Source organism: Acomys russatus, chromosome X, assembly GCF_903995435.1.
Source record: "Acomys russatus chromosome X, mAcoRus1.1, whole genome shotgun sequence".
NCBI classification, from domain to species: domain Eukaryota; kingdom Metazoa; phylum Chordata; class Mammalia; order Rodentia; family Muridae; genus Acomys; species Acomys russatus.
In genome coordinates, this window is record NC_067169.1 from 51,582,331 (window position 1) to 51,595,211 (window position 12,881).

Consider the following 12,881-nt stretch of genomic DNA (forward strand, 5'->3'; position numbering starts at 1 on the left):
TTTTTGTCTTTTGGTTTTTTTTTGTTTTGTTTTTTGAGATAAGGTTTCATTACTAGGCTTTAGTTGGCCTGGAGCTTGCTGTGTAGATCAGGCTGGTGGCAAACTTCATAGAGGTACAGGTCATCCTGCCTCTGCTTCCCCAAATGCTGGTGGGATTAAAGGTATATATTACTACACCTGGTTGATCTCAGCTTTTCTGTCCTAGTGATCATACAGTCCTGCCCACAAAGAAGTAGTAATCGGGAAGGGATTTCTGGAAGCAAGTAGGAGTCTCTCCTACAGAGGCAAAATGACTTTCCCACAGGGAGTGATTTTGTTGCAGGGGGCAGGGTGGGGGCGCTCAGGATGTGCCAAAGGTGGAAGTTGCTTTGCTCAACTTAACAGCAAATGTGTACACGCTTAGAATATTAATGGTATAAGTTGGCATTTCTCATTTCTTCCACTGAAAAGGAGTTAGAGTCATCATTCCTTTCGAATGCTAGGGATGCGATCCAGGGTCTTAAGCATGCTAAGCAGCGGCGGTGGACTAAGTGCTAAGTGACACCCCAGCCCCATCATTCATTTTTTATGACAATTAATTCAAGGCTATTTACATAAATAGAATTTAGTAGCTTAACTTAACCCACTCAACACTAGGCAACCACAAATCTCCTTTCTGGTGCCTATGGAGTTGTTTTCTGAATTGTTCATGTAAGTGAAATCATATGATAAAAGGTAAAGCCTTTTGAGACTGGCTTCTTTCACTTCGCACAAGACCAAGGTTAATTTATGTTGTAGCGGGTATTGGTATTTCCTTTCCTTTTATGGATAAATAATATTCCTCTGTGTGTGTGTGTATGTGTGTGTGTGTGTGTGTGTAGTTGTTTTTAGTTGTTTCCACTTTGGAGCTGTTGTAAATAATAACTCTATGAACATCAATGTGCAAAACTTTCAGTGGACACAAGGTTACATATTTCTTGGATATATTCTCTGGATTGAATCGTATTACCATTCCCTTTAGAGGGATGTCCAGGCCTCTCTTTTCATGGGGCCTGCACCATTTCTGAATCCTCCCCAACACTTACCAGCCTAAGTCCTTTGGGTTGTCACCCTCTTTGTTGGGTGTGAAGTGGCATCTTATTGTGGTTTTGATTTGCATCCCTGATAGTAATGTTGAGCATATTTCAGGAGCTTATTGTTTGTTGTTCAATTTTGCTTTGCTTTGATTCTTATCCTGTTTACAAATTAACTAGGGCCAGGCATGCTATTGTTCCAGTGATTAGAAGGAACCTGAGGGTAACTAGCTCTCTTATCAGCTGAATGTGCTGGAGGGGTGTAAGGCTTGACTGAAGAGCCTTTAGCTAGAAAGGCTGACCTGATAAAAGTCCACCTTTTTTGGAACCAGGTTATTGAGATATAATTCAGATACCGTAATATGAACACGTTCATTTAAAATATACATTTCAGTGGTTTCTACATTTTTTAGCAATTTTATCACAGTCCATTTTAGAATATTTTTTTATCACTTCCCAGAAGGCTTGACCCATTCATTAGCAGCCTCTCCTTGGTTCCTTCTAGGTCTTTCCCTCCCCACAGCCCCAGGCATCTTCTACTCTTTTGTGGGTAATTTATGTAAGCTTTGCAATACTTGGCCCTTGTGCTGAGCTTCCCTTAGTGTAAGCTTTTGAAGGTTCAGCCATGTTGTGACATGTGTCGGGTTTTCACTGTTTCAGGGTAGAGTAACAGTCTAGTCTGTGGTTAGAGCACACTTTGCTGATCCATCCTTGGGTTGTGATGGGGTTTGTGTTTTCACTTCTTCATTGTTGTGAATACTGCTGTTACACAACATGTTCCTGAAGAAGTTTTTGTGTGAACAGATGTTTTCAGCTCTCATAGATTTATACCTAGGAGTAAACTTGCTGTGGGTTAGAAGGTAACACCGTGTTTGGGGAACTGCCAGACTTTTTCTTAAAGTGACTACCCCCTCTCAGACCCACCCTGTTTTGTAAACTTCGGAGAGAATGTCAGGCTTTCCTTACACTTTTGTCCCCTGGAGCTGCATGTGTCTTTGTGCTGGGCTTTTCCTATTCTGTGTTTCTGTAGCCCAAGGACATGGCAGTGAAATTTGGCAGAGCATTGTGAGCCCAGCTAGACAGGTGCTTTCTTGTCCTGGCTGGGTGGTGTGAGTCAAAGTCTGTAAAAGATTGTATTCCTGCTGGGTGTAATGAATACAGTAACAATGTAGTGAAAAGAATGGATTATTTCTTCGGGTAATATTAGAGTTTGAGGGTTTCTTTTTTCTTTTTAAGCTATTTATTTCATGTGCATTTGTGTGTTTTTTTTCTGCTTGTTTGTCTGTGTGAGATGGTGTGATCCCGTGGAACTGAGTTACAGACAGCTGTGAGCTGCCATGTGGGTGCTGGGAATTGTACCCCGGTCCTCTGGAAGAACAACCAATGCTCTTTCTTAACCGATGAGCCATCTCTCTCCAGCCCTGAGAATTTCTTTCTTAATTCATTTTGTTAGGTGTTGAAATCTTGACTCTAATAGTGACATTGTTGTTTAAAAAAAAAAAAAAAAAAAAAAAGAGCCAAGCGGTGCTGGTGCACACCTTTAATCCCAGCACTCAGGGAGGCAGAGGCAGCCGGATCTTTGTGAGTTCGAGGCCAGCCTGGTCTACAAAGCAAGTCCAGGATAGCCTAGGCTACACAGAGAAACCCTGTCTCAAAAAAAAAGGAAAAAAACCCACTTTAAATATTATATTTTACAATAGGGTAAATGTTCTGTTGTTTTAAACAGAGGAATAGAGGTAGAATAATTTGGGACTACCACTGCCACTGAAATTAAAAGTACAGACTTTGCTACCCTTGTACCATGTACACATGTACACTCACATGCACACACATCTATTAGCACAATATATAGACACTAGACTCATGCATATATGCTTTAGAGATAATGTATCTATATCAGGGAAGCCAAATTTCTGAGATTACTTCTGAGTTTTTCTCTAAATAGATAAAAATCCTTGACTCTTAGACTCAGTTCTCTAATGTATAAAATGAGATAATGCAAAATGTTTCGTGATGTGTTTCCTAGCCAAAATTCCATGTGAGATAAGTGGAAGTGAATTTTTAATTCAATTTATGAATTCTTGTTTGTACTTACTAAATCACACGGTCTTGAACTAATAAGCACCTGGCTTTACTAAAGGTTCCCATCCTTCTTCCCTTCCTCTGCTAGGCTTTTATCCTCTTGAAAAGGGCCTCTGTTTACTTTGTACTTTAAAAGCAGAGGCCCCAGAGATTTTTAGAATTTTCTGCTTGACAAAAATAAGTGATGAAATATTTTGCTAGATTAAAAAAAATGAAGATAACATGTTTTCTATAAATATGGACTTTCAGGATTTTGATTTCAAAGAAGAGAAAGAATTTTTGTAAATGTGGGGTTAAATTCCAGACTGGATTTTCTAGTGTTTTATAACTACCCTGCTAAAGAAGTGGTAAGCACGCAAGTCCGAAGAAGGTCAGCTTGGCCAGATCTTCTCAGTGGACAGGAAAACATGGTGTGGCTATGCAGAGTTCAGCTCCTTATTTGTAGTTTAAAATGCCTAGGTTATAACAGTTACACGTTCCTGTGGATTTGTTTGCACCTGGTTGCTGAACTAGGAGCAGTGTTGATTGAAATCTCTAGTACACCCTGGCCTTGTCTTTGTTATGCTGTTGGTCTCGTCAGTGTGTCTCCTTACTCAGACCCCTCACATTTTATTCCTGGATATAAAAACACTAGATTTACATTGCGGACAATTGGCAGTATAGAAAATACAAAGTCAAAACATTCAAATCGCCTGTCAAACTACCGCCAGGGATAACCGCTGCTGTATGTGCATCTTTGTACAGTTCTTTTCAAAGCCTATATATTTTATATATCATGTAATGTGTCTGTAGGTTTTTAAAATGGGATTATTAGATTGGAGCAATTTTTATATTTTTCCATTTTTTCAAATCATGTCATGATTATTTTCCTAGGTCGTTATATTTGAAAAAAATTATTTGAAGTAGTTAAGAAATAGTCCCTCATGTGTGTGCCATAATTCAGGTAACCATTCTTCTGTTAGTAGCAATGGGTATTTAGTTTCCCCCCCCCCCAATATTTTGTTCTTCTAAAATGCTTTAGTGAATATCCTTGTAAAAGGTTTCTTTGACTCTATAATTATTTCCCGAGAATATGTTCCTTCAAGTAGAATTATTCATTTAAAGGATATGAACATGTTTATTGCTTTTGATGCATTTTTTTCAAATTAGCTTTACCTCTGCGGGCAGTATAAGGTCCCCCACCCCACCCCAAATTCTCACTAATGCAGAGTAATTTTATTTATTTTCATTCTTTTGGCAGTTTTATACATGCATATAATGAATTTCAATCTTTTGCACCTCCCATCACCCTCTTTTATTCCCCTTCCTTCTCCTACTGAACCCTTTCATGTCTTTTTGCTTGTGTGCCCCCACTGAGTTTAATTAGAGTTCCTTGCATGCACATGGGTGGGAGGTTGTTTACTGGAGCATGGGCAACTTCTCATCCATCACTATACCGTTAAAGAAAGTAACACCCCTTCCCTGAGCCACCATTAACTGGCAGTAGTTCCTTGTGGGACTGAAGCTTCCTGAGCCCTTCCCCCTCCCATGATAAAAGGTTGATGGCTCTTCCCAGTCTTGTGCAGGTCTTATGTAGATAAGCGGAGCTGCAGTGAGTTTGGGAGTGAACTGGCTATGCCTTTTTTGCAGCGTACTTCCCATCCTCCAGCTCTTCCATTCTTTTCACTCCCTCTTCATATAGCCAAGCCTTGGAAGTGGGTTATGGTGATGTCCCAGTTACGGCTGAACCCTTTAACATCCCTTATTCTCTGCATTTCTACCAGTTATAAGTCTCTTCATTAACCACCATCCAATGCAGTAAGGAGCTTTTCGGATAAAAGTTGAGAACAGCACTGATCCATGGGTATAAACATGAGTGCTTAGAAAAGGCTGTTTGACCACAAGTCCATCCAGAAAAAAAGGACAGGGCCTGTGATCTCTCTAACCAGCAGCTCTTGACTAGGTTGACAGTACTAAGCATGAATTCCTCCTGTGGAGTGGGTCTCAAATCTGCTCACAAAGTGTTAGCTACCCCACAATATCCGTGCCATTATTTCACCAGTGAGTACATCTTTCCAAGCTGGTCACTATTGTAGCTTATAGGGCTTATAGGGTTAAGACTGTTGCTGACTTCTCTTGTAGCAGTCTGGGTAGCACTTTCTAGCTACCAACTTAGCTGCAGCTTAATTTCTCCACATCCTGTGAGTAAAGTGTGTGGTGTCTTCAGCAGTAGGATCTTATCTTCTAATTCTGGTGGGCAACCAACAACAAGGCCAATAACCTGCATTGAGTTGGTGTCCTCTGGGGCCTCTCTGACCAGCAACTCATAGAGTGTTATCCCACATCTGCCTCCCATACCTGCCACTGGGGTTTTAATAATCTATGGATTCTATCTGTTAGGTTTCTATTTATGTGATAAAGACCATGGCCATGGCCAAACACAACTTGGGGAGGAAAGGGTTTATTTCACCTTACGACTCACAGATCACAACCCATCACTGAGGGAAGTCAGGGCAGGAGCATAAGGCAGGAGGCAGGAACTTGAATCAGAGGCCACGAAGAAAACCACTTACTGGTTTGCTCAGTCTGCTTTCATTCATTCATATATCTGCATATACACATATATACAAAGTTTCTCTGTGTAACCCTTGCTATCCTGAAACTCACTCTGTAGACCAGGCTGGCCTGTCTCTGAATGCCACACCACCACTGCTGCCACTTGGCTCTTTCTTTAATTTTGTGTGTATGGGTACTTTGCCTGCATGTATGTCTGTATATAACCTTGTATACAGTGCCCCAGAGGGCAGAAGAAGGCATCCCTTGTACTGGAGTTACAGATGGTTGTCAGATGCCATGAGTGTGTGCTGAGGATTGAACATGGGTCTTTTGGAAGAATAATCTGTGCTCTTAGCCACTGAGCCATTGCTCTAGCCACCAGTTTGCTTCCACTTACACTCCAGGACCATCTGCCCAGGGCTAGCACTCCCCGCAGTGGTCCTCCTGCACCAATCATTAATTAAGGAAATGCCCTACAGGCTTGCCTACAGGCCAGTCATTTGGAGACATTTTCTCCATTGAGGTTCCCCTTTCTGAAATGACTCCAGCTTATGTCAAATTAACAAACCAGGGCAGGTTCTGTAAATACTTGAGAAGGAGGCATATGCAAATCTCTGAGTTAGAGTCCATCCTGGTCTACATAGTGAGTTGCCATGTAGGATTACATAGTGAGACTCTGTCTTAAAAGGAGGAGGAGGAGGAAGGGGGAAGGGGGGGAAGAACAATAACAATTTGGGGCTTCTGGGAGGAACATTATTATCCTATGCAAGATACCTCCACTCAAGTTTTTTTTAAAAAATTATATTTTTAATAAGGTTATAAAATAGTAGGTTTCCTCATGGCCTTTTCTTCATCCTTAGTATTGGTTACCCTCTTCCCCACCCCTTTCTCTACTGCGCCTTCCAGCCTTCTCCCCACTTAAACCTTTCCACTTTCGTATCACATGGGTTTTACTATTCCCTCCACCTGTGGCTTTAAGGTTTACCTATTCCCTTCCCTCTAATGGCCCCTTCCTAACTTCCAGGCCTCTGTGTACATCTGGAATAACTTTTTAAGATCCTCTGCACATTTAGGTAAAAAATTCTATTAGATTTATATTTCTTTTGCTAGCAATAGAATTGAGCCAGGTGTGATGGAACAGGCTTGTAATCCTAGCACTTAGGAAGTCCAAGAGTGGCCTGAGCAACACAGCTAAATTATGACTCAAAAATCAAGCGCTGGACGCAAAGCGGGAGGGCATGTCTCTATATCATGTATAATGCTCTGGGTCTGGTTCCCAGCTCTGGGTGGAATAGACAAAAGTATATTAATAGAATTGATATTTGTGTGTATTTATTGGGTTTTGTTGTTGTTTTGGTTATGTCTTTTGGAGACAGGTGGAATTCCTCATGTAGTCTAGGCTGGCCTCAGAAGTTTAATGTAGGTAAATTATTAGTTCTTTGTTAGATATATTGTAAAGGCTTTGGTAGTTTGCTTTTTTGTTTTGTATTACTTATTTCAGTGTTGGGAATTAAATGTCAAGGCCTTGCATAAGCTAGGCCTACATTCATGGCGCTTTTGGTTTGGACTCTACCATCTACTACCTCAGCTCCGTATGTGCTGGGATTACAGATCAGCTGTCATTCAGTGTTTCTTTTGTGTGTTTGGTCTTTCTTGAAAGGTCTCAAAGGTCCTTTCCTATCCTGAGAGAACATAAATACCTAACTGTATTTTCTTCTGGTTATTTAATGGATATGTTTCATATTTAAAGCCTTAACTTGCCCACAGTTTACTCAGGCTGTAAAGAAGCAGGCAGTATTTTCCTTCCTTACCATTTGTCATATCATCCTCCGTTTCCCCACTGTCTTGAAGTCTTGCCTTTACTATGGGAAAATTATTTTATACACTCATAATTTGGATTTGGGGGTTTCTTATTCTCTTCTGTCATGTTGTATTGTGAGCTATCTGGTTATTTTACTCAGATATTACTTGAAAGCAACCACAGCTATTTCAGCAACTATAAATTAGAGGAGCCTGTCTCTAGGTCCCTTTTTTGGCTCCTTCTACAGAAATTTGACCTAAAAGAGATTCATATGACAGTGCTGTAAAGATTGCTGGAGAGTTTCTGATTCTGGGGGAGTGTTACTGTGGCAGGCCTTTGAATCTAGATTGTTGACCTCATAAAATATAGAAATTGGTTATATCAATTTCTATTGGCAAGTTTCATCAGAAGCTGTGTCTTTTGGTCATTATGAGGTAGCATCACCAGTAAGTATTGAAGATTATTCTGCACGTGCCTATTTGGTACTGAGAACATGGTAAAGATAGAATCCTGCCTTCGTTCTCAGGTTTCCTGCAAGAGGTATTTTGTCTTGTGTGACCTTTCTGTATACTTTGACTTGTTGGGTAAGGGAGCCAAACACTTTGTTAATCTTTCGTTGGAACATGCTATGTGAAATTTCCTTTGAAGTAGGGAGAAGGCTCTATTTGCAGCTTCTACCCAGTGTGACTACTTGGTCTTAGCTTGATGGATGTGAAAGCAAAGTACTTTTGTATTCATTTCAGCCCAGGTGACAGTGTTATAAAGCCTTCAGTGAGAATAGCGCTTTTTCCCAAACAGCTGGTTCTTCCTACATCCTTTCTAACCTCTTGGGGAGACAGACAGACAGATACACACAACTACACACACACACACACACACACACACACACACACACACACACTACCAACACCAACAAAACAAACGCCCAGTCTGTGGGGGGGAAACTGGCATTTTTTTATGGCATGCTTACCTAGTGCACCTTGTTTTCTGTTTTATTCTCTGCATCCTTCATAATGATATCCTGAGCCCTGGTTAAGTGTGTGCATGGCTGAGGAAGTGCATTGTGAAAGTGCAGGGACCAGAACAGGTTTCTGTTTAGGGTTAGTCATAATTTCAAGCCATTGTTCTAAGGGTACAACTTGAATTTTTTTTTCATTAAGCAATATTTGTCCATATGGGAGCTCTTTGTCACTTCTGCTTGCTTACATAGCCTTGAGGAATTTTTTTTTTTTTTTTGCAATTTATATCTGTTGGTTTTTCAAATTCAGAGGTTGAAGTTATTTGTAAATTTTTAGATTTTGCTAACTAAATTAGACTCCTAGGTTTGATTCATTATGAACCTCAATAATATTTCTTAAACTCATAGTGTTATAATTAGAAGCAACTGTCAAAATTATAGCTAATAACGTTAGAGGTATTGGATTCTTGAAGTACTGGGCCCATAATTAGAAACTAACTCAAGGCTTCTTAAGTATATAAAGACAAATTGGTGATTCTAAGAAATGTACTTTTTCGCAATTCATGTATGCTGTACTAATAGGTTTCTTGTTGCTATTGTATTGACACAGGTATTATTGTAGCCCAGGCTAGCCTTGGCATTGCAGTAGTGCTATGCCTTGACTTCTTGAGTGCTGGGATTACAGGTGTGTTCCATCATGCCTGCCTTGCTAATAGGTATCTAGATGGACTAAAGCTCCATTCATTTATTTTAAAGACATGAAGAGCTATAGTGTCCCAATGGGTGCTTGTAATTCACACAATTACAAAAGTTCATACTCCAAAGGCAACTTTAGAAGGGCTGAAACAATTTACACTCATCAAAATCTGTGCCTCTCTGTGGAACTTGTAACTTTATTTCCACCAGTACGCTGTAATTTCTCACAGTTGGTGATTTCTTAAAGCCTTGGAGGTCAGCTCAGCAACGGCAAATGAGAACTGGTGAGTTTGAGGTCTGAGCAGCTGTACTTCCATAAGACCTGATGAGTGTTTTTGGGTAGCGGTTGATTCTTTCGGAACATGAGCTACATATGATTCAGCCATGCCTTCCCTACTCAGCATTTTGTGGGACCTCAAGGTTAGAAAGTTCATATTCATTCTCGCTCTCTTCCTCCTTCTCTCTCCTCCCTCCCTCTCCTCCTTCCTCACCTCATAAGGACATAAATGTCACTCCCCCCCCCCCCAGGGAGAACTTTGTTGAAATCTGTCTCCCCAAGTAGATTGGGTCATTCTGTCTGAATCTCCCTCTACATTTTTACTTGCAATTTTAACAGTTTTTTTTTTCTGTTTGTTTTTTGGGAGACAGGGTTTCTCTGTGTAGCCCTGGCTGCCCTGGACTCGCTTTGTAGACCAGGCTGGCCTCAAACTCACAGTGATTCGCCTGCCTCTGCCTCCCGAGTGGTGGGATTAAAGGTGTGTGCTACCATACCTGGCTAATTTTAACAGTTTTAATTGAAATTGTAATTAAGTGGTTGTTCACTGATGTGATTACAATTTATAGAGGCTGTTGTGATTACTGGTATGTTCTCAACAGCTAGCGCAGTGACTGGCATTCAGCAGACACTTGGTAAATACTTGAATAAATACATGAATGGATAAAACTTGTACAGTGATGAAAGAACGGTGTTGATGGACACAAAGAATGTTTGGCTTCAGGCAGTGAAGAAAATTGCAAGAGAAAGGAATAGCAAATGTGAATGAATTGTGTCCAAGGTTCCCATCCCGGGGAGTTGAAGAGCGTTTGTGTGATGAGCATCTGGTGGAGAACAGGCAGGAGAATGGTAGAGCCATCCTTGAATGTTTAGTTCAGATACTAAGGTAAGGTTCTTTAGTTGCTGTGATCGTAGACACTTGGAAAGGGCAGTCTAGAAGCTATAGTTTTATGGTGGCCAAATAAGTATGTAAAGACCAGTTATCACAGTACAGCAGTAGCCCAGAGAAAAACAGCTGATACAGTGTGAGCTAAGTCAAGGCAGAGGTCTGGGGGCAGAGATGAAACATTACAACACTGGTGTCCTAGCACGTACTTGTAGTTCCATCTATTTAGGAGGTTGAGGCGGGAAGAGTTTTTGAGGCCAAGATTTTCTGCAGGCCTGGGCAACAGAGTGAGACTGGTCTTTAAAAAAAAAATAGTGACAAGAAAATGAAGAAACTAAATCAACAGAAAGGCAATAGCTGTGAAAGCAAGAGATGGATTGAGGACATGATGTGATCAAGAAGAAAGATCAGAACTTGAGGAAACATCCTGGCTCTGCACAGGAAATGTAAGGGGGTCAGTTATAGCAATGGGACACTTTAGCATAGGGAAAGAAAGGCTTGAGTTTCAGGTAGAAGAAGGCACAGTGGGCAGTCAAGTTTAGTGCTAGATGCTTGTAAATGCAGGTAGACCATCTTGTAGGTGGTAGCTGAAACAGGGAATTAATAGTACCTGGAATGGGGAGAGGGAGACCTGTGGCCCAGGGCTTTGCTGTCGTACCAGCAGCCGTGCTCACTACCTGAGCAGCCTTGCCTTTATTGCACCGACAACAGTGGACCTCCTTTGTGCTTCATCCTTCCCCATACGTCATCCTAACCAAAGGCCTGGAAATGCTTGTCTGTTCCAGAGTGAAATCTTGTCGTTATTTTTGCATAATTGAAAGGCTCATTAAAGTCTATTCCCCAAGTAAAAGATCAGTCTGTCCTCAAAGGTAGATTTTGCCTCTACTTCTACAGAGGCTTCCAAAAATCATTTAATCTTCACAGTTAGAAAGGCTTCAGGATAGTTTCAGAATGTCAGAGTTCCATTTAGTAGTGAGTGACAACCAAAATTTTGGGGTTTTTTTTTTTGTAGTGCTGAGATGAAACTCAGGGTCACATGCAGGATAGGCAAATGTTCTATCACTGTGCTACGTATGTCCCCAGCTCTGTGATTTGGGTATGCATTGATTGAACATTTGAGTCTGCACTTTCGCTTTTAGAAATCCATGCTTCATAGCTGGGAGCAGTGGTACAGGCCTTTAATCCCAGCACTGGGGAGGCAGAGGCAGGCACATGAGACCAGCCTGCTCTATAAAGCAAGTCCAGAATAGCCAAGGCTACCCAGAGAAACCCTGTCTCAATAAGCAAATAATTCTATCGTTCATTGACCAGGATACGACTGAATAAGATACATTGTAGCCTCTGTAACATGCAATAGTATGTGGCCATTAATATCTATGTGGTCTTATATTTGTATGCCGACATGAGTGGGTTTCTATAACATCAGAGAATGAAAAAAGTATGTGTGTGAATCTGTGTAAGCTGAGAATACATGGATATAAAATATGTATAGGGTAAGCCTGGAAAGACACATGAAAAATACTAACCGTGGTTGCTTCTGGATAGTGGAAGGAGGAAACCATACAGAAATTTCAAAGGAAGAAAGTGGAAACATTTTTTAAAGTCAAAGGCTGGGCTTGCTGCTCGTTAGTAGAGGGCTCTGCCTAGCATGCAGGAAGTCCTGGGTTTGACCCTCAGTGCAGCAAATTTTCTAAAATAAATCATGTGTTACTTTTGTAGGGTTTTTTTTTTTTTTGGAAGTTGAAAAAGGCATTTATTGGGGATGAGGAAGCACAAGCAACAGACAAAGTAGAGTAGGGATGCAGAAAACTGAAAAATCCCACTATTGTAGTTTCAAAAAACAAAAACCTCACAAGCACATTGAGCAATGAATGGCCTCTTTGGGATGTTTTGTTTGTTTGTTTGTTTGTCTGTTCATTTGTTTTGTTTTTGTGGATTTGAGATTGTATTATCAAATTTATTTTGGGGAGCCTTCCATGCCCTGCCTTCCTTTGGAAGCTTTTTGCAGGACCATTGCCTTGCCATTACTCAAAACCAAACTGACTTCCCTAAATCCAGACTAGCGGGTTCTAACTTAATGGAGCATCACAGTTACTTAATGCTTTTTGAAGGCAGATTCCTGGGCTCTGCTCCATTCAGTGACTTCTGGTATAGTGTATCAGGGGCTGGGTAGGGGGCTTTGCAGAATTCTGATCTAAGGCGCATTATGGTCCCTGGCTTTTACTTGTACAACCTCCTGGCTTCTTTCTCTGTGCATGATTAGCATTGGTAAAAAGGAAGGAGGAAGCAAAGTATGACTCATCGTGGATATCTTTGTGGGTCACAAATGGTTGGGTTTATCTGAATGGGAAAAATGAATAAAGTGCAGTTTAATAGACTTGAGATTTTAGTAATACGTGGTGCTTCTTTAAAGTAGCCTATTTGAAGTGGGGCCCTCTGAGAAAGAAGGCTGGTCAAGTGGCTTCCTACGCAGTGACTTGGGCCTAAGAGATGCCCTCCAAATAATGACTGCTTTACTGGTAAGTGGAAGGGAAGGAAAAATCTTGCAAAGCCTCAGAATTTAGCTCCTTTTTAAGTGAAGCTTTTGTCCTGCAGAA

General features: G+C 40.9%; 1 protein-coding gene across 7 annotated transcripts in view; it reads left to right on the forward strand.

Moving 5' to 3' along the window:
* Dlg3 (discs large MAGUK scaffold protein 3) overlaps positions 1 to 12,881 on the forward strand; it is a 52,688-nt gene that overhangs the window by 13,850 nt on the left and 25,957 nt on the right. The gene's annotated exons all lie outside the window — the stretch shown is intronic.